Raw genomic sequence first — 24,480 nt, 5'->3', positions numbered from 1 at the left:
ATGTGCTGTTACTTCACGTGTTCCACTCAGGTCAGAGTCCAAATACAAAGAACTGTTTTTCATTTCATTTGCAATTTGTTGTTCAGTGCCAGGGAAGATGGAAGTGTGATGATGAGAGTTATTTACGTTTTTAGTGTTGCTAATCGAATATATTACATTGGCTTACATTTTCAAGTACAAATAGAAACAGGATTTCAGATCAAGAGACAGAATAAAATGTATTTCAAAACTACTCAGTACTCAATCCCCAGTAAAACTACCACAGAAATGTGACTGAACAGATATCTCTAACTTCAACCCTATTTCTTTGTATAGCCTGTAAAGCATGAGACCAACCTTTCAAAATATTTGCTTTAAAGCTAGAATTTGCTCTGTAACTATTAAGTTGCAAGTAGTATATTCTACAGCAGTTAAGTGTGAGCCTTGATAGACAGTAGTTCTTGCATTTGCAGCCCTTGTGATTTTAATTGCTGATAAAGGAATGTCCCATTTCCATTTCCATTAGATAATTTCATTGGTTTTAGACAGAAAACCAGAGGAAGTAAAACAGGTTGTTAATATTACACCAGTTCCACTTTTTCGTCTCCCTTTACCACTGGAGCTGGCAGAGATTGTGATTTTATACCCATGCCATCATGAGACCTTTCCCTTTCAATAGAAGTGACATTCAAATTGTTCAAAATACACTGCCTTCATGCTATTGGTATCTCTGTAGGTAAGTTCTGCAGTCTCCTGCAGAACAAGGCTGTAGCTTACCTTAGGCTTTTGCTGAGCATTCTTTTAATACAGAAGCTTTACTGGACAAAAATCTTTGTTTCTGTTTAGCAGAGACTATTTCTGAAAGAATTTCCCTCTTTTTTTTCTGCTAAATGATGTTTTAGGTAAGAGGTATGCATACAAAAATAAGTCAAACTACTTTCTAGTTTTTCTGCAATAGACTTTTAATGGCTTTTATCACTTTTGTCCTGGAAAACAAATATTCATATTAGAGTCATCTGAAATTTAATTTCACAACCCTGTTCTGAGGGACAAATGTATAATTATTTCTATTTACCAGTGGTAGCCTGGAGCACATATAGATTACAGTGGCTGACCCAAGGTCATATAAAAATGCTCTAGCAGAAGTTTAATTGTAGGCAAGATCTTCTCAGTGCTAGTGTAATACTTACTAGCTATCCTTTCTATGTTGTTAATAGTAATGGGAGGCATTTATACTTATGTAGAAGAACACTAGCCTGAAGAAAATTTTTTTCCAAGCATGACAGAATAGGATCTTGTGCATTCTGTGAGGATTCCTCTTAGGCTTAGCACACTTGGGTTTAACCTTGGTAGTATAAATGGCAAAAAGGTTGCAAAGTGAAATTCTGCTCTCTGCAGTGCCTGGGCAAGTAGCACCTGAGGTTCCAGCTATCTGTCACATCAGTATTCTGGGCCGATGAAGCAGAGAGTTACTGGCTGTCAATTGGACTTAAAAGACCATTTTAGACGCAAAATGTCAGTCTGGTTACCTGTGGTCTACGTATCTAAAATTAAAGACTGAGATACAGTTAACAAAACTCATGCATATATTTCTAGTGCTTATGCTTTTGACATTTGATTTCTCCACAAAAATCAACATTTAATATGCTTAAGATATAGAGAGATGTGGCAAGGATGTCACTAAAGAGAACAGAACTTCAATTAGAATTTTATATAATTTTATTTATTTAAATAATTAAAAAATCACTTTAGGTGGGCAAAATATTCCATTGAAGCTTTACTAGGTTACTTTAAAAATAAAATTTGTGAAATCTCTGTACATCACAGGGATCTCTTTGTATTGCAAAATCTTGCCACGTACATGGAAATGAGATCTTCTATTCCAGTGTAGGAAGTGATGCAGTTCCACTCACTGACACAGTGGATGAAAACATCTCTGTAAGTTCTTGGTGAGATGCAAGGCAGCATAAGGGTGGCGGTGTTTTGTTCTTGTATTTTTTTTTCCTCTGTTGTTCCACTGGCGCAGCACTTTTGTCAATTCTATCACTATGCTAAAATGTCTCACTCTACAGAATTTAATAATGGTAGCAAAGAGAGGACCAAGCTCTACTTGTATAACTTGTATCACACTTAACTTGTATAAGCCATTGTTATACACTAAATAAGGACTGTTATAATCTAGTTGCCACAGGAAATTTGATGACCTTACTGAGTCCAGAGAGAATGAAATAGTTCTTTTATATAGTAATGTCACCCAATAGATGGCAGTATAATCTTTACAGTAAAATAGATTTGCAGTGAGTACAGAGATATTTTGGGATGAATTTCAGCTTCTGTCCGTGTCATGGTCTTATGACTTATATTTTTTGTTATCAGTATTCCACATCATAACAACATGTAGTGCCTAGTTCTCAGAAAAATAAGAACTACATCTCCCAGACGACTTCACTGTCACATTTTCCGTTTAGAGAAAAAGACGATGAGACTGCCTGTTTTCTTTTACTGCTCGTCTCTGCACTGTGTGCTCCCTAGCCATCTCACCTTCAGCAAGGCCTTCAATTTTTCAGTTTTGGACACTCCCTCTCTCATTTATTTGGTTTTTTTTAGCTTCAGTCCTGATTAACTTGTATTTCTGCTATCCATATTAGCACTTTTCTGTAGGATTGGTGCAGGAGCACATTTTTGAAGAAAATCTCTAATTTTTCCTAGTCATTGTGCTTTGGTCAGTGTGTCTGGAATAGGATTTCTTTAGGATGCAATTAAACTAGAATGAGTATGAATCAGTGAGAATCATGAGAGCTAATACCCACAGCTGTGAGGCTACTTTCAGCTGTGTGCAGAAGATCTTGTCAACTTCCTCATCCTGGTCTGTAGCAAACACCCCCAGTGATGTTATCCACACTTAACTGCCTCTGAGCCTCACATGCAAGCGCTCCGCTAGTTCTTCATTCATCCCTAGGCAGAGCTCAGTACATTCCCGTTCTCCCACTGGAAGAGCAGCTCCACCACCTTGCTGGTCTGTCTTATCTAGAAAGAACAGAGCCATCCACAACAGCATTCCAGTCATGCAAGCTGTCCCACCATATCTCCATGACAGTATCCTTCTGCAAGAAGTCTCACTGCAGGCCAAAATGAAACAAAACAACAAATAGGAAATATTAAATGAATCCCAAGGTTTCATTTTAAAAACAGCCCCTTGTGTTGCTTTTCAGCCTCAGCAACACTACAGGTGGGCTAATAAACAAAGCCCCCTCCTAATGGTAGAGGCAGAAAACCCCAGGAACTCCATCACAGCTGCCAGCAGCCTTCAGTGGACCTTGAGAGGCTTTGAGACAGACCCTACCCTGAACTCAGGATAACGCACAGCTCTGCTTGGGCAGCTACAGCCCCACGGCACGGGGACATCACTGCTTTGTTAGCACAGCCAGGCCTCGTTAGGACTCTGGGGCCCTGACAGTTAGACATGCGGGCTCTAGATCTGAATTAGGGACTTAAATTACACATTAAATTAAAGCTTGAAGAGAAGCATGCATTAAAAGAAAAAAAGACTTATTGGAACAAACATGCTGACCTCCACTGCTCAGGGGGACCACAGACCGAAGTAAAACAAGGGGCTGGCAAAAAAATGGTGTTCCACAGTCTTAATTTAATAAAACATAGTGGAATCCACTAGAATAGCATGAAATTCAGAAGCCTTTGGTCAGACTGGTACACTGTGTGCTGACTGGCAGATGTTTGGAAAGGTGCTAAAATGTAACTCTTATTGTAAAATTTGCTATTACACACTTACAAGATACAAAGCAACAGGCAGCTGGATGAATAGGAGAATGTATGTGAACACCCAGAAGTAACAGTCCCAGGACAGTGCATCACTACCTTGAACTAGGCACTGAGAGTAAGTTTGGACAATGTTTACACATGCTGTTAATATTCAAATAAATTTCTATTGGGACATGACTTAGTTAAGGTGAGCTGTACAAAATTCATCTCATTTCCCTTTATATTCTGTTCCATGTTTAATGTATGTTGCAAGAGACATATTGCACTATGCTTCATTACTTTAATCATTATCCTGTCCTATTGTAGTTCAACAGTGTGTACAAGTGTATTGTTCTTGCTAGAGGCACAGTCTAGAGAAGATGGCTGGGGAGCTGAACAGCATTTCTGTATCAGCTGCTGAAGCATCCAGTAACATTGGATGTCAGCTTAACCTTCAGATGGAGTGCTTCCAGGCATTCTCATAGGAATCAGTAAATAGCAGTTATTGAGTTTGGAGTTCTGAGGAATATTTGTGGGTTTAATCAATTTACACTTTTGATAAGTAAATGCATTCCATGAGTAATGATAGATTATTGCTAAGAAAAGATGAATGGAAGAATGAATGTTTTATTGTACTATATATCGTGGGAAAAGTTGTTCTTTTTTCAGATTACAACCCTGCTTTTCTTAGTACAACCTGTTTACAGGACTAGACATCTTTGTTTTTGTATTTATGTATTGTAAGAAAAGCCAAAGTATACAATACTTTTTCAGTCTTCTATATTTACTGAGTGCCTTCCAAAAAGTACTAGTAAGGACTACTGTTTCAAACAAAAACAAATGAGAAGGAAATCTGTTCTGTCAGTTTAAATTCAGTTGACGTCAGGAATTCTAAGTGCCTCTGCATTTATTTTCATCCACCTGATTATTATTGCAATTTTTGCATCTGGAAGTCCCTGAAGAATCAGTCATATACATGAAACAGAGTAGAGGGCCTCCTAAACTATCTCAATTTTTCCCCTTCAGAATAGAGATTTCAGAACGTGAACAATTCTCCAGCTGTTCCTCTCTACCTTCACTCATAGTTTTGTAAACTGATTTGTGATGTGATCATAATCGCAGGAAATAGAAAGAGTGATGGAACAGAAGGAATATAATTACTAATATTATATACCGTGACAAAATTACTATCTTATAGTATGATGAGGAGAATCTTTGTGATGATGTCATGTTAGCCTGAAAAATCCCTCTAGTGGATCATTAGCATTGTTATTCTGGTGTTATGTAGCCAGTTCTATTAGGGCACGCAGGAACTATTTGCAACTGAAAATCAATTAACATACTATTAATGTCTTTTTAATCTCTACTGTCTGACATGATATTTCTCCGGGTACTTCAAACAAACTAAAAACAAAAGTAAACTTAAAACTAGAAAATGAACACCCTGAATTATGTCTTCCAAGACATAAACATTATTTTTCCATTTATACCGCTGTTACAATGAGAAAGAATGTAGGCAAGGATGGAAGGAAATGAATTTATCAAACCTAAACTGCAAGGCATCAGGTGAGTATTTCTAACCACGGTGTGTAAATGAGTTATAAAATACAAGCAGGTCTATAAAACAAGAACATCCTGAATTGACAAATAAATTGTATCCTTCCTACATCAGGTATCAGCTTTTTTCAACTTTTCCCTCAGTAATGATATCTTGGAGCTCAGAAGGGATTTTTGCTGTAGGGGCAAAGATGGGAGGTGTCACTGGGAAAAATTCCTTAAAAATATGTATGTTTTTATTTTGTAATAACGTTTGTGAGCATCTACTACTCAGGAAGGAACACCTGATGCACGTGTAACTGTTAAAAGAAACATTAAAACTGAAGAAATGAGATCCCAGAGGCACTCCAGAAGGTGCCCGTTTGTGAGGTGAGATCACCTTTGAGGTGGCTCTGCCCTGAGGGGATGGGCGGCAACGCCTGCGAGAGGTGCGGTGACCTACAGGTGACCCCAACCGTGACCTTCAGGTGACCCCGGCCCAGGCATCCTTAAAAAAGAAAGGGCGGGAACGCTGAGGTGAGAAAAGAAAGCGGCGGGAAATGACAGAGGCGGGAAGCGACAGCTGTGTTCTGGGCTCCTATTGGCTGGCGGGCAGCCGGGACACCTATATAAGGTGCTCTGGCGGATAAGTAAGAGACGCGATCTCCTCAGCGTGTGAGAAGAAACGGGGTGCTGTGAGGGAAAGGCGATGGCAGCGGCGAAGACAAAAGGAACGACGACAAGAACAACGATGGCAACGACAAGTGGTCTCCAGAGCTGAGGTGCGATGAGGTCCGGCTCCGACGGGGTGAGGGGGGGAGCGGCCGCGCCGGCTCCGACGGGGAGGGGGTAGGTGGGAGCGGCCGCGCCGGCTCCGACGGGGAGGGGGTGGGTGGGAGCGGCCGCGCCGGCTCCGACGGGGAGGGGGTGGGTGGGAGCGGCCGCGCCGGCTCCGACGGGGAGGGGGTGGGTGGGAGCGGCCGCGCCGGCTCCGACGGGGAGGGGGTGGGTGGGAGCGGCCGCGCCGGCTCCGACGGGGAGGGGGTGGGTGGGAGCGGCCGCGCCGGCTCCGACGGGGAGGGGGTGGGTGGGAGCGGCCGCGCCGGCTCCGACGGGGAGGGGGTGGGTGGGAGCGGCCGCGCCGGCTCCGACGGGGAGGGGGGGGAGCGCCCGCACCTCTGAGCGCGTTCCAAAGGTAGGGACGGCACTGAGCCTTGCTAACTGCCACGTGGAAGAAGATGCTACGGCTCCAACAAGCAGCTATAATAAAGCAGAAGTGTCTGACATTGAGGTGTTCATCCATATGGGTTTTTTTATTTTTTTTTTAGTCACAAATTGGGTAGTGGGTGTGGGGTACGTCATGAAAGACGTAGTGAGGTTCAAAAGTGTAACACACTATAGTGCTTTCCTGGTGTATAAGAAGTTAAGGTGATGAAGAAGCTATATAAGAGTTAAACTTAGGATGCTGCGACAAAAACATAGATGAATGTCAGTTTCTTTATTCTATTTTATATCAATCAATGACAATACGTGTAGTGAGTTGGCAGTCCCACTTGACCCATCTTATCGCTATGTAACCAAAAAGTGGAATGTGAGAAAATAAGATGAATTTATGCCCCAACAAACTCAAATGAACAAGAGAAGGACATGATCCCTGGGCAAAAGAACCTCACTGTCAGAAGGGGCACACAAAATTTCAGGAGAGCCAAAAAGGAGAGGTGATGGAGTTCGTACAAAAGACTTACTGTAATAAGAAATGATGCCATAGAAATAAAGGCAATGGGTGATGGCCCTTTGCTATGGTGGCAGTGGCTGGGGGTCCGCTGTAAGCAGGGAAGCTGACTCTTTGGCTGCTGCTTTTTCTGTTGCAAGGTAAATTCAACAAGTAGGCCCACCACTGTGATTGCGTGTGTGTTCCCCTTCCTTTCCTTGTTTGTGTTTGTGTTTGTGGAGTGGCTGAGCGACTGAGCTTTCCCTTTAGGCCCCCACAAAGATGCTGCAGCCTTAGCATCGACTTCCCAGGGGCGAATGGAGGACTTTGGTGCATGTCGCAAAAGGGGTGTTCCCTCTTAGTCCCGCGAGCGCAGCGAGTGTCCTGTCTCCCTCCTTTTTACGTAGTACAGATCAGAGCCACGCGGTAGTTCAGTGGCCGAGGCCGCCCTGTAGCCAGGGCTCGGGCCTGTCCTTGCGTGGCCACCGGTTCTGCTGGCGGCGTGACAGCCCCGTACTCGGGGTATGTGTGTCCCAAGCTTCGGAAACCTCTGTCCCTAAGCAGCACTCCCCGCCTGTAATCAGGCGCTGGGAGGCTGCAGGGTTGCAGCCAGCCGCTTTAGCCATCCAGCTGGTGGGAATGACCCCTCCCTGTCCCGTCAGAGGGTGCAGGTTGAGGTGCTGCTTGTGTGTGGGGTGACCTCCCCGCTCGGTGGGTCGAGGTTGCTCCCTGGGCTCCCGAAAATAAGACGTTGGTGATGTTCTGCTGCTGCCGGGCGGGCCAGCCTGTAGCTCAGGCGTTGGCGGGAGCCTTGTGCTCCGCGGGGCTTCTTGGAGAGGGTGAGGTGTGGGGGTACCGTCCTGTAGGCAGGGCTGCGCGTGCCCCCCGTGTGTGCTTGGAGAGCTGCGTCCTGAGAGACCCCCCCCGTACTCGGGCGGGAATGCGGCCCCGGCCTTTCAGAGGCACGGGGCTGCGAGATGCGGGGTTGGGCTTGCGCCCTCCCTGGAATCAGGGCTGGGATCCCGACCGCGGCGTTTGGCCGTGCCGCCCCGCTGCCTGGCTGCTGAGAGTTGTTCCTGCCGCTGGGGGGGAAACCGAGCTCTGTGGCTCCAGGGGTGTCGTCCACCCGCCTGTAATCAGGGTCTGGGTGGCGAGCGTTTGTGCTCTGCTGGCAGCCTGCGTGGGGTGACCTCCCCGTTAGCGGGGTGTGGGTCGAGGTGCCCCGGACTGGGAGAGAAGGAGCCTCCCTCAGCCGTAGGGATGGGGGCTGCCCTGTAAGCCAGGGAGCAACTGTGCCCCGCAGTCCCAGGCCCTTTGCTATGGTGGCAGTGGCTGGGGGTCCCCTGTAAGCAGGGAAGCTGACTCTTTGGCCGCTGCTTTTTGTGTGCCCAGCCCCATTTGCCCGGTCTGCCCGCCTCTGTGATCCCCCGCAGCACCGGCTGGAAGTCCGCCGTGCGTCCCTGAGGTGAGAAAAGCTGCTCGAAGTAGTTTTTGCTGGGACAAATTGGGGAGGGGGGGCGGGCGGGCGGGCGGGCGTGGGGGCTGTGAGTGCGAGGTCTTCCTTGCCTGGGTGGTCGCGTGCCGTGCTCCTTTGCGGCGCTGCGTTTGCCTTTTCCCTCACGCAGGGGGCTTGCCACTCCGCAGGTCTAATGGTGTCCGCGCTGATATTTCAGGAGCTGCTGCAGAAGAAGGAAGGAGCGGCGTGGGGACCTGGGAGGCAGGAGCGAGCAAGAAGAGGAAGCAGAAGCGTGCAGATGCGGGGAGGAAGGAGAGAGGCACCCTGGGCAAAGCACCTGTCCCGTTAGCATTGGCACAGTCACATTTGAGTTGAGCGTTGCCGGCGCCTTTGGCGACCAGGCCGGCTTTGTGCTGGGCGACCTCCCTGTAAGCAGGGCTCGGGTCTTTGCTGTAGTTGGCCTTTTGCCTTGCTGCTCCTTTGGCTGCCTGGGGAGCGTGGCCCCCTGTAACGGAGGGCGAGAGCCACCTCTCCGCACCCGAGTGGGAAATGGAGCTCGCCGGACCCCGAGGCCGCCCTGTAAGCAGGGTAGTGCCGTTTCCCTGCCCCTCTTCCTCCTCCGGCCCCTCGGCATCGTTGCCTGGTGGTGGCCTGTCAATGCGACGGCCCTGTACTCGGGGTGTGCGTCACGGCCTTTGGCTTTACCCGAGAAGCCCCTTGGCACGTTGAGGTGTGTGGCCTCCGTGCAGGCTAGGGACAGGTCACAGGCTCTTGTCTGTTGCTTGTGGTTGCGGGTTTATTCCCAGGGTTTGGCTGCACTGCGTTGTCCTTCCCTTCTGGAAAGTCGCGCCAGTGCGTGTGTGTTCCCCTTCCTTTCCTTGTTTGTGTTTGTGTTTGTGGAGTGGCTGAGCGACTGAGCTTTCCCTTTAGGCCCCCACAAAGATGCTGCAGCCTTAGCATCGACTTCCCAGGGGCGAATGGAGGACTTTGGTGCATGTCGCAAAAGGGGTGTTCCCTCTTAGTCCCGCGAGCGCAGCGAGTGTCCTGTCTCCCTCCTTTTTACGTAGTACAGATCAGAGCCACGCGGTAGTTCAGTGGCCGAGGCCGCCCTGTAGCCAGGGCTCGGGCCTGTCCTTGCTTGGGAGCCTGTTCTGCTGGCGGCGTGACAGCCCCATACTCGGGGTGTGTGTCCCAAGCTTCGGAAACCTCTGTCCCTAAGCAGCACTCCCCGCCTGTAATCAGGCGTTGGGAGGCTGCAGCATTGCAGCCAGCCGCTTTAGCCATCCAGCTGGTGGGAATGACCCCTCCCTGTCCCGTCAGAGGGTGCAGGTTGAGGTGCTGCTTGTGTGTGGGGTGACCTCCCCGCTCGGTGGGTCGAGGTTGCTCCCTGGGCTCCCGAAAATAAGACGTTGGTGATGTTCTGCTGCTGCCGGGCGGGCCAGCCTGTAGCTCAGGCGTTGGCGGGAGCCTTGTGCTCCGCGGGGCTTCTTGGAGAGGGTGAGGTGTGGGGGTACCGTCCTGTAGGCAGGGCTGCGCGTGCCCCCCGTGTGTGCTTGGAGAGCTGCGTCCTGAGAGACCCCCCCCGTACTCGGGCGGGAATGCGGCCCCGGCCTTTCAGAGGCACGGGGCTGCGAGATGCGGGGTTGGGCTTGCGCCCTCCCTGGAATCAGGGCTGGGATCCCGACCGCGGCGTTTGGCCGTGCCGCCCCGCTGCCTGGCTGCTGAGAGTTGTTCCTGCCGCTGGGGGGGAAACCGAGCTCTGTGGCTCCAGGGGTGTCGTCCACCCGCCTGTAATCAGGGTCTGGGTGGCGAGCGTTTGTGCTCTGCTGGCAGCCTGCGTGGGGTGACCTCCCCGTTAGCGGGGTGTGGGTCGAGGTGCCCCGGACTGGGAGAGAAGGAGCCTCCCTCAGCCGTAGGGATGGGGGCTGCCCTGTAAGCCAGGGAGCAACTGTGCCCCGCAGTCCCAGGCCCTTTGCTATGGTGGCAGTGGCTGGGGGTCCCCTGTAAGCAGGGAAGCTGACTCTTTGGCCGCTGCTTTTTGTGTGCCCAGCCCCATTTGCCCAGTCTGCCCGCCTCTGTGATCCCCCGCAGCACCGGCTGGAAGTCCGCCGTGCGTCCCTGAGGTGAGAAAAGCTGCTCGAAGTAGTTTTTGCTGGGACGAATTGGGGAGGGGTGGCGGGCGGGCGGGCAGGCGTGGGGGCTGTGAGTGCAAGGTCTTCCTTGCCTGGGTGGTCGCGTGCCGTGTTCCTTTGCGGCGCTGCGTTTGCCTTTTCCCTCACGCAGGGGGCTTGCCACTCCGCAGGTCTAATGGTGTCCGCGCTGATGTTTCAGGAGCTGCTGCAGAAGAAGGAAGGAGCGGCGTGGGGACCTGGGAGGCAGGAGCGAGCAAGAAGAGGAAGCAGAAGCGTGCAGATGCGGGGAGGAAGGAGAGAGGCACCCTGGGCAAAGCACCTGTCCCGTTAGCATTGGCACAGTCACATTTGAGTTGAGCGTTGCCGGCGCCTTTGGCGACCAGGCCGGCTTTGTGCTGGGCGACCTCCCTGTAAGCAGGGCTCGGGTCTTTGCTGTAGTTGGCCTTTTGCCTTGCTGCTCCTTTGGCTGCCTGGGGAGCGTGGCCCCCTGTAACGGAGGGCGAGAGCCACCTCTCCGCACCCGAGTGGGAAATGGAGCTCGCCGGACCCCGAGGCCGCCCTGTAAGCAGGGTAGTGCCGTTTCCCTGCCCCTCTTCCTCCTCCGGCCCCTCGGCATCGTTGCCTGGTGGTGGCCTGTCAATGCGACGGCCCCGTACTCGGGGTGTGCGTCACGGCCTTTGGCTTTACCCGAGAAGCCCCTTGGCACGTTGAGGTGTGTGGCCTCCGTGCAGGCTAGGGACAGGTCACAGGCTCTTGTCTGTTGCTCGTGGTTGCGGGTTTATTCCCAGGGTTTGGCTGCACTGCGTTGTCCTTCCCTTCTGGAAAGTCGCGCCAGTGCGTGTGTGTTCCCCTTCCTTTCCTTGTTTGTGTTTGTGTTTGTGGAGTGGCTGAGCGACTGAGCTTTCCCTTTAGGCCCCCACAAAGATGCTGCAGCCTTAGCATCGACTTCCCAGGGGCGAATGGAGGACTTTGGTGCATGTCGCAAAAGGGGTGTTCCCTCTTAGTCCCGCGAGCGCAGCGAGTGTCCTGTCTCCCTCCTTTTTACGTAGTACAGATCAGAGCCACGCGGTAGTTCAGTGGCCGAGGCCGCCCTGTAGCCAGGGCTCGGGCCTGTCCTTGCTTGGGAGCCTGTTCTGCTGGCGGCGTGACAGCCCCATACTCGGGGTGTGTGTCCCAAGCTTCGGAAACCTCTGTCCCTAAGCAGCACTCCCCGCCTGTAATCAGGCGTTGGGAGGCTGCAGCATTGCAGCCAGCCGCTTTAGCCATCCAGCTGGTGGGAATGACCCCTCCCTGTCCCGTCAGAGGGTGCAGGTTGAGGTGCTGCTTGTGTGTGGGGTGACCTCCCCGCTCGGTGGGTCGAGGTTGCTCCCTGGGCTCCCGAAAATAAGACGTTGGTGATGTTCTGCTGCTGCCGGGCAGGCCAGCCTGTAGCTCAGGCGTTGGCGGGAGCCTTGTGCTCCGCGGGGCTTCTTGGAGAGGGTGAGGTGTGGGGGTACCGTCCTGTAGGCAGGGCTGCGCGTGCCCCCCGTGTGTGCTTGGAGAGCTGCGTCCTGAGAGACCCCCCCCGTACTCGGGCGGGAATGCGGCCCCGGCCTTTCAGAGGCACGGGGCTGCGAGATGTGGGGTTGGGCTTGCGCCCTCCCTGGAATCAGGGCTGGGATCCCGACCGCGGCGTTTGGCCGTGCCGCCCCGCTGCCTGGCTGCTGAGAGTTGTTCCTGCCGCTGGGGGGGAAACCGAGCTCTGTGGCTCCAGGGGTGTCGTCCACCCGCCTGTAATCAGGGTCTGGGTGGCGAGCGTTTGTGCTCTGCTGGCAGCCTGCGTGGGGTGACCTCCCCGTTAGCGGGGTGTGGGTCGAGGTGCCCCGGACTGGGAGAGAAGGAGCCTCCCTCAGCTGTAGGGATGGGGGCTGCCCTGTAAGCCAGGGAGCAACTGTGCCCCGCAGTCCCAGGCCCTTTGCTATGGTGGCAGTGGCTGGGGGTCCCCTGTAAGCAGGGAAGCTGACTCTTTGGCCGCTGCTTTTTGTGTGCCCAGCCCTATTTGCCCGGTCTGCCCGCCTCTGTGATCCCCCGCAGCACCGGCTGGAAGTCCGCCGTGCGTCCCTGAGGTGAGAAAAGCTGCTCGAAGTAGTTTTTGCTGGGACAAATTGGGGAGGGGGGGCGGGCGGGCGGGCGGGCGTGGGGGCTGTGAGTGCGAGGTCTTCCTTGCCTGGGTGGTCGCGTGCCGTGCTCCTTTGCGGCGCTGCGTTTGCCTTTTCCCTCACGCAGGGGGCTTGCCACTCCGCAGGTCTAATGGTGTCCGCGCTGATGTTTCAGGAGCTGCTGCAGAAGAAGGAAGGAGCGGCGTGGGGACCTGGGAGGCAGGAGCGAGCAAGAAGAGGAAGCAGAAGCGTGCAGATGCGGGGAGGAAGGAGAGAGGCACCCTGGGCAAAGCACCTGTCCCGTTAGCATTGGCACAGTCACATTTGAGTTGAGCGTTGCCGGCGCCTTTGGCGACCAGGCCGGCTTTGTGCTGGGCGACCTCCCTGTAAGCAGGGCTCGGGTCTTTGCTGTAGTTGGCCTTTTGCCTTGCTGCTCCTTTGGCTGCCTGGGGAGCGTGGCCCCCTGTAACGGAGGGCGAGAGCCACCTCTCCGCACCCGAGTGGGAAATGGAGCTCGCCGGACCCCGAGGCCGCCCTGTAAGCAGGGTAGTGCCGTTTCCCTGCCCCTCTTCCTCCTCCGGCCCCTCGGCATCGTTGCCTGGTGGTGGCCTGTCAATGCGACGGCCCCGTACTCGGGGTGTGCGTCACGGCCTTTGGCTTTACCCGAGAAGCCCCTTGGCACGTTGAGGTGTGTGGCCTCCGTGCAGGCTAGGGACAGGTCACAGGCTCTTGTCTGTTGCTCGTGGTTGCGGGTTTATTCCCAGGGTTTGGCTGCACTGCGTTGTCCTTCCCTTCTGGAAAGTCGCGCCAGTGCGTGTGTGTTCCCCTTCCTTTCCTTGTTTGTGTTTGTGTTTGTGGAGTGGCTGAGCGACTGAGCTTTCCCTTTAGGCCCCCACAAAGATGCTGCAGCCTTAGCATCGACTTCCCAGGGGCGAATGGAGGACTTTGGTGCATGTCGCAAAAGGGGTGTTCCCTCTTAGTCCCGCGAGCGCAGCGAGTGTCCTGTCTCCCTCCTTTTTACGTAGTACAGATCAGAGCCACGTGGTAGTTCAGTGGCCGAGGCCGCCCTGTAGCCAGGGCTCGGGCCTGTCCTTGCTTGGGAGCCTGTTCTGCTGGCGGCGTGACAGCCCCATACTCGGGGTGTGTGTCCCAAGCTTCGGAAACCTCTGTCCCTAAGCAGCACTCCCCGCCTGTAATCAGGCGTTGGGAGGCTGCAGCATTGCAGCCAGCCGCTTTAGCCATCCAGCTGGTGGGAATGACCCCTCCCTGTCCCGTCAGAGGGTGCAGGTTGAGGTGCTGCTTGTGTGTGGGGTGACCTCCCCGCTCGGTGGGTCGAGGTTGCTCCCTGGGCTCCCGAAAATAAGACGTTGGTGATGTTCTGCTGCTGCCGGGCAGGCCAGCCTGTAGCTCAGGCGTTGGCGGGAGCCTTGTGCTCCGCGGGGCTTCTTGGAGAGGGTGAGGTGTGGGGGTACCGTCCTGTAGGCAGGGCTGCGCGTGCCCCCCGTGTGTGCTTGGAGAGCTGCGTCCTGAGAGACCCCCCCCGTACTCGGGCGGGAATGCGGCCCCGGCCTTTCAGAGGCACGGGGCTGCGAGATGTGGGGTTGGGCTTGCGCCCTCCCTGGAATCAGGGCTGGGATCCCGACCGCGGCGTTTGGCCGTGCCGCCCCGCTGCCTGGCTGCTGAGAGTTGTTCCTGCCGCTGGGGGGGAAACCGAGCTCTGTGGCTCCAGGGGTGTCGTCCACCCGCCTGTAATCAGGGTCTGGGTGGCGAGCGTTTGTGCTCTGCTGGCAGCCTGCGTGGGGTGACCTCCCCGTTAGCGGGGTGTGGGTCGAGGTGCCCCGGACTGGGAGAGAAGGAGCCTCCCTCAGCCGTAGGGATGGGGGCTGCCCTGTAAGCCAGGGAGCAACTGTGCCCCGCAGTCCCAGGCCCTTTGCTATGGTGGCAGTGGCTGGGGGTCCCCTGTAAGCAGGGAAGCTGACTCTTTGGCCGCTGCTTTTTGTGTGTCCAGCCCCATTTGCCCAGTCTGCCCGCCTCTGTGATCCCCCGCAGCACCGGCTGGAAGTCCGCCGTGCGTCCCTGAGGTGAGAAAAGCTGCTCGAAGTAGTTTTTGCTGGGACGAATTGGGGAGGGGGGGCGGGCGGGTGGGCGGGCGTGGGGGCTGTGAGTGCGAGGTCTTCCTTGCCTGGGTGGTCGCGTGCCGTGCTCCTTTGCGGCGCTGCGTTTGCCTTTTCCCTCACGCAGGGGGCTTGCCACTCCGCAGGTCTAATGGTGTCCGCGCTGATGTTTCAGGAGCTGCTGCAGAAGAAGGAAGGAGCGGCGTGGGGACCTGGGAGGCAGGAGCGAGCAAGAAGAGGAAGCAGAAGCGTGCAGATGCGGGGAGGAAGGAGAGAGGCACCCTGGGCAAAGCACCTGTCCCGTTAGCATTGGCACAGTCACATTTGAGTTGAGCGTTGCCGGCGCCTTTGGCGACCAGGCCGGCTTTGTGCTGGGCGACCTCCCTGTAAGCAGGGCTCGGGTCTTTGCTGTAGTTGGCCTTTTGCCTTGCTGCTCCTTTGGCTGCCTGGGGAGCGTGGCCCCCTGTAACGGAGGGCGAGAGCCACCTCTCCGCACCCGAGTGGGAAATGGAGCTCGCCGGACCCCGAGGCCGCCCTGTAAGCAGGGTAGTGCCGTTTCCCTGCCCCTCTTCCTCCTCCGGCCCCTCGGCATCGTTGCCTGGTGGTGGCCTGTCAATGCGACGGCCCCGTACTCGGGGTGTGCGTCACGGCCTTTGGCTTTACCCGAGAAGCCCCTTGGCACGTTGAGGTGTGTGGCCTCCGTGCAGGCTAGGGACAGGTCACAGGCTCTTGTCTGTTGCTCGTGGTTGCGGGTTTATTCCCAGGGTTTGGCTGCACTGCGTTGTCCTTCCCTTCTGGAAAGTCGCGCCAGTGCGTGTGTGTTCCCCTTCCTTTCCTTGTTTGTGTTTGTGTTTGTGGAGTGGCTGAGCGACTGAGCTTTCCCTTTAGGCCCCCACAAAGATGCTGCAGCCTTAGCATCGACTTCCCAGGGGCGAATGGAGGACTTTGGTGCATGTCGCAAAAGGGGTGTTCCCTCTTAGTCCCGCGAGCGCAGCGAGTGTCCTGTCTCCCTCCTTTTTACGTAGTACAGATCAGAGCCACGTGGTAGTTCAGTGGCCGAGGCCGCCCTGTAGCCAGGGCTCGGGCCTGTCCTTGCTTGGGAGCCTGTTCTGCTGGCGGCGTGACAGCCCCATACTCGGGGTGTGTGTCCCAAGCTTCGGAAACCTCTGTCCCTAAGCAGCACTCCCCGCCTGTAATCAGGCGTTGGGAGGCTGCAGCATTGCAGCCAGCCGCTTTAGCCATCCAGCTGGTGGGAATGACCCCTCCCTGTCCCGTCAGAGGGTGCAGGTTGAGGTGCTGCTTGTGTGTGGGGTGACCTCCCCGCTCGGTGGGTCGAGGTTGCTCCCTGGGCTCCCGAAAATAAGACGTTGGTGATGTTCTGCTGCTGCCGGGCAGGCCAGCCTGTAGCTCAGGCGTTGGCGGGAGCCTTGTGCTCCGCGGGGCTTCTTGGAGAGGGTGAGGTGTGGGGGTACCGTCCTGTAGGCAGGGCTGCGCGTGCCCCCCGTGTGTGCTTGGAGAGCTGCGTCCTGAGAGACCCCCCCCGTACTCGGGCGGGAATGCGGCCCCGGCCTTTCAGAGGCACGGGGCTGCGAGATGCGGGGTTGGGCTTGTGCCCTCCCTGGAATCAGGGCTGGGATCCCGACCGCGGCGTTTGGCCGTGCCGCCCCGCTGCCTGGCTGCTGAGAGTTGTTCCTGCCGCTGGGGGGGAAACCGAGCTCTGTGGCTCCAGGGGTGTCGTCCACCCGCCTGTAATCAGGGTCTGGGTGGCGAGCGTTTGTGCTCTGCTGGCAGCCTGCGTGGGGTGACCTCCCCGTTAGCGGGGTGTGGGTCGAGGTGCCCCGGACTGGGAGAGAAGGAGCCTCCCTCAGCCGTAGGGATGGGGGCTGCCCTGTAAGCCAGGGAGCAACTGTGCCCCGCAGTCCCAGGCCCTTTGCTATGGTGGCAGTGGCTGGGGGTCCCCTGTAAGCAGGGAAGCTGACTCTTTGGCCGCTGCTTTTTGTGTGTCCAGCCCCATTTGCCCAGTCTGCCCGCCTCTGTGATCCCCCGCAGCACCGGCTGGAAGTCCGCCGTGCGTCCCTGAGGTGAGAAAAGCTGCTCGAAGTAGTTTTTGCTGGGACGAATTGGGGAGGGGGGGCGGGCGGGCGGGCAGGCGTGGGGGCTGTGAGTGCGAGGTCTTCCTTGCCTGGGTGGTCGCGTGCCGTGCTCCTTTGCGGCGCTGCGTTTGCCTTTTCCCTCACGCAGGGGGCTTGCCACTCCGCAGGTCTAATGGTGTCCGCGCTGATGTTTCAGGAGCTGCTGCAGAAGAAGGAAGGAGCGGCGTGGGGACCTGGGAGGCAGGAGCGAGCAAGAAGAGGAAGCAGAAGCGTGCAGATGCGGGGAGGAAGGAGAGAGGCACCCTGGGCAAAGCACCTGTCCCGTTAGCATTGGCACAGTCACATTTGAGTTGAGCGTTGCCGGCGCCTTTGGCGACCAGGCCGGCTTTGTGCTGGGCGACCTCCCTGTAAGCAGGGCTCGGGTCTTTGCTGTAGTTGGCCTTTTGCCTTGCTGCTCCTTTGGCTGCCTGGGGAGCGTGGCCCCCTGTAACGGAGGGCGAGAGCCACCTCTCCGCACCCGAGTGGGAAATGGAGCTCGCCGGACCCCGAGGCCGCCCTGTAAGCAGGGTAGTGCCGTTTCCCTGCCCCTCTTCCTCCTCCGGCCCCTCGGCATCGTTGCCTGGTGGTGGCCTGTCAATGCGACGGCCCCGTACTCGGGGTGTGCGTCACGGCCTTTGGCTTTACCCGAGAAGCCCCTTGGCACGTTGAGGTGTGTGGCCTCCGTGCAGGCTAGGGACAGGTCACAGGCTCTTGTCTGTTGCTCGTGGTTGCGGGTTTATTCCCAGGGTTTGGCTGCACTGCGTTGTCCTTCCCTTCTGGAAAGTCGCGCCAGTGCGTGTGTGTTCCCCTTCCTTTCCTTGTTTGTGTTTGTGTTTGTGGAGTGGCTGAGCGACTGAGCTTTCCCTTTAGGCCCCCACAAAGATGCTGCAGCCTTAGCATCGACTTCCCAGGGGCGAATGGAGGACTTTGGTGCATGTCGCAAAAGGGGTGTTCCCTCTTAGTCCCGCGAGCGCAGCGAGTGTCCTGTCTCCCTCCTTTTTACGTAGTACAGATCAGAGCCACGCGGTAGTTCAGTGGCCGAGGCCGCCCTGTAGCCAGGGCTCGGGCCTGTCCTTGCTTGGGAGCCTGTTCTGCTGGCGGCGTGACAGCCCCATACTCGGGGTGTGTGTCCCAAGCTTCGGAAACCTCTGTCCCTAAGCAGCACTCCCCGCCTGTAATCAGGCGTTGGGAGGCTGCAGCATTGCAGCCAGCCGCTTTAGCCATCCAGCTGGTGGGAATGACCCCTCCCTGTCCCGTCAGAGGGTGCAGGTTGAGGTGCTGCTTGTGTGTGGGGTGACCTCCCCGCTCGGTGGGTCGAGGTTGCTCCCTGGGCTCCCGAAAATAAGACGTTGGTGATGTTCTGCTGCTGCCGGGCAGGCCAGCCTGTAGCTCAGGCGTTGGCGGGAGCCTTGTGCTCCGCGGGGCTTCTTGGAGAGGGTGAGGTGTGGGGGTACCGTCCTGTAGGCAGGGCTGCGCGTGCCCCCCGTGTGTGCTTGGAGAGCTGCGTCCTGAGAGACCCCCCCCGTACTTGGGTTGGAATGCGGCCCCGGCCTTTCAGAGGCATGGGGCTGCGAGATGCGGGGTTGGGCTTGCGCCCTCCCTGGAATCAGGGCTGGGATCCCGACCGCGGCGTTTGGCCGTGCCGCCCCGCTGCCTGGCTGCTGAGAGTTGTTCCTGCCGCTGGGGGGGAAACCGAGCTCTGTGGCTCCAGGGGTGTCGTCCACCCGCCTGTAATCAGGGTCTGGGTGGCGAGCGTTTGTGCTCTGCTGGCAGCCTGCGTGGGGTGACCTCCCCGTTAGCGGGGTGTGGGTCGAGGTGCCCCGGACTGGGAGAGAAGGAGCCTCCCTCAGCCGTAGGGATGGGGGCTGCCCTGTAAGCCAGGGAGCAACTGTGCCCCGCAGTCCCAGGCCCTTTGCTATGGTGGCAGTGGCTGGGGGTCCCCTGTAAGCAGGGAAGCTGACTCTTTGGCCGCTGCTTTTTGTGTGCCCAGCCCCATTTGCCCGGTCTGCCCGCCTCTGTGATCCCCCGCAGCACCGGCTGGAAGTCCGCCGTGCGTCCCTGAGGTGAGAAAAGCTGCTCGAAGTAGTTTTTGCTGGGACGAATTGGGGAGGGGGGGCGGGCGGGCGGGCGGGCGTGGGGGCTGTGAGTGCGAGGTCTTCCTTGCCTGGGTGGTCGCGTGCCGTGTTCCTTTGCGGCGCTGCGTTTGCCTTTTCCCTCACGCAGGGGGCTTGCCACTCCGCAGGTCTAATGGTGTCCGCGCTGATGTTTCAGGAGCTGCTGCAGAAGAAGGAAGGAGCGGCGTGGGGACCTGGGAGGCAGGAGCGAGCAAGACTGAACTGTAGACTGTTAATTTTTTGTGTTTATCTTTGATCTTTTGGAGCCACAGTTCAGCTGTCTGTGTAAGACTTGATAGCTTTCTTTTGGCAGTGTATTTCCCTCCGAATAAATTCTTTTTTCATGTTCATCTTCTTTTGGTAACTATTGTTAATCTTTTGTTTGTATTCATTTTTTTATTAAATTTTATGTTTTGTAGCATTAAATCTCTCATTTCTTACTGGTTTATTTAGTTCCTAACATCCATCACCGAATTATAGAATGGCCAATGTTGGAAGGGAACTCAAATATTATTTATGTTCAACGCCTCTGCCACAGTTAGGTACACTGACCTCCCCTCTTAACACTAGACCAGGCTGTCCTGGGCCTTCTCCAACCTGGCCTTGAACACCTCCAGGGACGGGCCATTCTCACCTTTTTTGGGCAGCCTGTTCCTGCAGTTTACCACTCTCATAGTAAAGAACTTCCCCCGCTATCAAGTCTAAATCTTCCTTCCCTCAGCTTAAAACCGTTTGCTCTTGTTGTATTCTTATCTGCCTTTTCAATGAGTTGACTCCCCTCCTTTTTATAGGCCCCTTGTGGGTACTGTAGGGTTGCAATGAGGTCATACTGCAGCTTTTTTTTTCTCCAGGCTGAAAAGTCCAGCTCCATCAGCCTGTCTTTGCAGGAGAGGTCCTTAGCCCCCTGATCATCTTTGTGGCCCTCATTTGGACCCTCTCTGACAACTGTCTGTCTTTTCCCTTCTCCTTTCAGGAAAATCATAGAAGCTGAAACGAGGATATTGCTGGTCTTTGTTTAGGGCTTAGGGCTGACTGTTGTAGCACAGCTTTTCCCTTAATCTTGCCCTTGTCCTGTGTCAAGCAGCCTCAGGTATAGGTTTTCAGCCTGGTAAGATGGCCCTCTTCCACGTTCGCTTGTGCTCAAGTCATCTTAAGTTGCTTTTTTTTTCCAAAAGTGTCAGCCAAAGATAGATGTTTCTTTGGTTTTATGGGATGAATGTGGTGTGCTCAGGGGTAGTCTTATGTACCTGGTTCCCCATGAACTGTCAGTGTGGTTCTCTGCTGGTGCTTTATCTTTTCTCTTTTTTGGAACCTGTTGTTATTTCATGTTCTGTGGTAACTTGGCCTTGATCACTGCGGCTGGTGATTTTGCTTCTCTAATGCGTGGCTTATTTGGCAGATATTTTAGTCCTGTGCAGTTTTTGGCTCACTTCTCTGCTTCCCAAGGGAAGGAGGAGACTGGTGCAGGGGTGTGGAGGAAGCAAGTTGAACTAACTGCTGTCTAAGAAAGAGAGTGGGGTAAGAAGAGTATTAAAGCAACAAATCCAGCAAATGGGAAAGCTAGAAGGTTAAGTCTCCACAAAAGGAGTAGCAGAAGGTGTGATATGTTTTGATAAGCATTTTAATACTAAAAGTGCTACCTGAAGTGAAGTTCTGAAGGTTCTCTGATTGCTGTTGTAAATCCAGTAAAACTTAAATGGGTATAAGTACTTTATGTACAAGCTTCAATAGTATTTCTGTGGCAAAGAACAAAGGGATACAAATCACTTTGACAATATATATTTTTTTGAATAAGTATCTACAGTGTCCGACCTCAAATGTGTGGATCAGCTAGTACCTTGCACAGGGGTCTGTCTTTTATCCCTATGCTATTTTAGTTCATCTCTTCAAAGAGTTGTGAAATCTTTCAGAACTGGTCCCATAATATTTTTTCAGTTAGAAAGAAAGAAGAGAATCTCTCTTACCTGCAGGCATACAGAGCACGCTGAAAAGATCTGATTTCCAGACTTTCTGCATAATTTAGAATCTAGGTAGAACAAAGGTCAAAATTTTTGAGTACAAACTAGAAAACGAGAACATTAAACTGAGATAGTATATAAATTTCTATACTCTGACCGTCAGTAACTCCTTCATGAACTAATTGCCTTAATTTGGTGGCTTTTATAGAAATAGAGGTTCTAAGTGATAGGTCTTGCAAAGTTGGAGATAATCCTACAGAGAGGATTCTGTATTTTCTAGTAGACCAGATAGATAGAAATTATGTGTATGAGAGAGATGTCTGCGTATACTACATACAATCCAGATATGTACTTAGCCACATGATGCTAGACCTATCAGAGTCCAACTTGTAAGGGGAAATCACCACATAAATTGAAAAGAAAAAAACAAAGAAAAAAAAAAAAAGAAGAGCATTGTTCTACTGCCATTCAGCCCTCAAGAAATGGAAAGAATGATTAGGTGATCTGCCTGCTGCAAAGCTCTTCATGAAAAATGGAAAATGCACGCCACCAATTTTCACAGGTTTTACCTGAAAACCTGTGAAAAGAAAAAGCAGTGTTCAGAAAGCGTATTTAAATAAACCCAAGTATATTCCAAGAGAGAAGACCCACATCCTTGCCCCTGCACAGAAAACACACCAATGTTTCTGTGCCCCTCCTCTCACCTGCTGTATGAAGTTGGCAGCATCAGCCTTAGCACCCTGGAAGGCATCACAGGGGTGAGCCAGAGAAACCCCACAGAAAATCAAGTAGATACCAGTAAGTGTTTCTCTGCATAGATTTTAAATGAATTACTCTTGAGGCTTTTCTCTGTCTAGCAGTTAAGATGTATTCCAAGTGAGATAATAATAGCTCTTACTTGTATTTGAGCTAGATTATTAAGACTTTATAGTAATAAGGTATTTGATTCACATGCTCCCCTTTGACATTAACAAGGTTTCGTGTGTAAAAAGAGATGCCGTTAATGGGAAGTGCAAGAAGCTTTAAATGGACATTACAGAAATCATAACCGATTTTGCCTTCCATTAGTTCCTTCGAGCTTTTACTGTACAAAGTAATACAGTATAAATAGTAAAGTAATCCGGTTTTCATTAAACCGAGTTATTTGTGAAAAGATGGAAAAAAAAGAAGCATGAAAAGTCAAAGCAGATGGCAAAACATTTGATCTTTAATAAAGAAAACTTACTGTTGTTTAGCTTATAATGCACTGCAGCTTTTAATAAGCCCATCGTTAGATTACTGGATCACAGAACCACAGAATTGAAGAATATTAGCACAAGATAGAACCTTGAGGGCTTTGCATTTTGGATACAGCGAGAAATATGGCAAAGAACAAGTAAAGCTGATCCAAAACTACTGCTACTTTTGTAGCAGCGATTAACGTTAGCTTAATCTGAGGTCTGCATGAACCTGGATAGGAATTGTTACTGAATTTGGGGTCCATTAATTGATTTAATCGCTTTTTGAAAATTTAAAAAGATTTTCTAGTAAAAATACTGTTTTAGTGCTTCCACAAGGTGTAAATGGAGGAAAACACCTAGTTTCCTAAAACTTAGGCCCATTTTTATCAGGTGCCCGGTGATTCTTGTACTTTGAGAATAGATTTTCTGTCCCCTCTGACATCTTTTAAGCATTTTCTGCAACAATTCTTTTGCTGGATCTGAAGCATTCTTGACTGTGGACAGCTCATAGTTCACAACCCGTTTCTCATTCCTCATTCTCTGAGTGTATAGAGATGGCTCTCTGAGATGGAGCTGATAGTAATGGCAAGAAGTCTTAATAGCTACTGGCTGTAGGATATGAAATAAACTATGCTACAAAGGGATTCCTTTGGGTCAGAAAAAGGACTTCAATAATGTGAAATAAGGGGCAATACCAGTGACAGTAAGAAGATGACTTTAACTAAGAACCTGCTGTTAATTTAAGGGCTTGAAGTTTAACTTTTTAATGAACTATAATTTATTTTTAAATTTCTGTTAATGATGTTATTCTTTATAATGCTGTGCTTTAGAGTATAACCTTAGAACCGCATACAGTTTTGCTCAGAAAGTCACTGCAAAATTACCTTTATGTTTGCTCTTTGTGTTGTATTAAATGCGCTGAAGTTAGAGGCCTGTCTGATTGACAATCAGACAACAAAACCTGTTTTTCATCTCTGTATTTTGGTAACAGTAGTGATTCCTAAATTAAAACATATGTGATATCTGATGATGCATCAGATATGACGCCAACAAAGCATTTCTGTTGCAATTGTATGGCTTTTACGTTATGTGTAAAGTTGATAGAACTTAGAAGGTTTGAGACACTACTCCAACTGTTGCTGAAATTTTTCCTTTTCTCTACATACTCTGTACTTTCTTTTGACTAAAACTCATGCAGTGTAGATTGAAAACGGTACTGCAGCATCTTTTAGAAGTTTGAAAGATATTCCATAGTGTTGATGCTCGGCAGCGTATCCGCTAGCACTATTAGACTCTCAGACACAGTGATACTACTGGAACAAGGTCTTTTTGCTTTGACTGTACAACATTTTAGTTGTGTAGAACTTATCTGACTTTCTCTTTGGGCTTTTTAGACATGTATATGTGGGAATTCAGCTTGTGCTTTATTTGTAACTGTCAGAGATGCCAGCGGAAAAGAATTTGCTAACAAATTAATCTCCTGAGCGCTAGAGAGTTTGAGAGCTTTGTCAGTCACTTTCTGTCACGTTCAGATGAACATACACAGAAAAAAAATTGCCAAAGCACTGTGGAATTAACTGCATACAAAGCTGCAATTTTGTTGTTTAATCTAGGATCATGTATATTCTCATATTTTGGAAGCCTATCTTTTGTATCATTAAATCAACAATAACGTGTCTTTTTTCCTTCTCTTTAATGGGAAATTAGTTTTGATATGTAAAATAACAGTCTGTAGGGGAAATGCAATGTCAGGACTTTAAACAGTGATGCAGCACCTGGTGGGAAGGCATGGCCAACCTAGGGAAGCTCAGGTGCACGCAATGCAGCTGAGTGACTGGGAGTGGTGAAAGCAGGATCCACCCAGCCCTCATTTCAGGACTGGTAGTGGAGGCAAGCATATTTTGCTGGAGATCCTTGTGTACTACAGGCCTTCTAAAGGTATGCAGTACCTTTTTTGTTTGTTTGTTTCTGTGCCCACAGCTGTTGTATTCAAGCAAGTCCTCACTTGCTGCAGCCTGGGCCCTTACTACTCTGCTTTAATTGTAGTGCTTTCTATTGTGTTACAGCATTATGCGGCCTTTTAGTATCTTAAGGGGAGCTGTAAAAAGGAGACTTATTCTCTAGCAGTCTGTTATGATAAGTCAGGAAGAAGAGAGATATAGTTTGCGTATGAGGAAGAAGTATTTTACCGTGAGGGTAGTGATGCACTGGAACAGGAAGAAGTTGCTTAC

The 24,480-nt window shown here is 52.1% G+C and overlaps 1 long non-coding RNA gene across 3 annotated transcripts; it reads left to right on the top strand.

Annotated features, from left to right (window-relative positions):
* Positions 1-1,805: 1,805 nt before the first annotated feature.
* Positions 1,806-19,497, top strand: LOC109368925 (uncharacterized). Of its 3 annotated transcripts, none has more exons than XR_014884691.1 (7): positions 1,806-6,082; positions 8,659-10,564; positions 10,773-12,678; positions 12,887-14,792; positions 15,001-16,906; positions 17,115-19,020; positions 19,229-19,497. It is a non-coding gene; the product is annotated as an uncharacterized LOC109368925 (long non-coding RNA). The 3 variants fall into 3 exon arrangements; XR_014884690.1 differs by having other exon boundaries at positions 1,807-6,056; XR_014884689.1 differs by lacking the exon at positions 1,806-6,082 and adding an exon at positions 7,563-8,450.
* The last annotated feature ends 4,983 nt before the right edge of the window (positions 19,498-24,480 follow it).

The sequence above is a fragment of the Meleagris gallopavo genome, chromosome 8 (assembly GCF_905368555.1).
Source record: "Meleagris gallopavo chromosome 8, MGAL_WU_HG_1.1, whole genome shotgun sequence".
Lineage (NCBI taxonomy): Eukaryota > Metazoa > Chordata > Aves > Galliformes > Phasianidae > Meleagris > Meleagris gallopavo.
The sequence above is the reverse complement of the archived record's forward strand: the minus strand, read 5'-3'. Positions and strand labels throughout refer to the sequence as shown.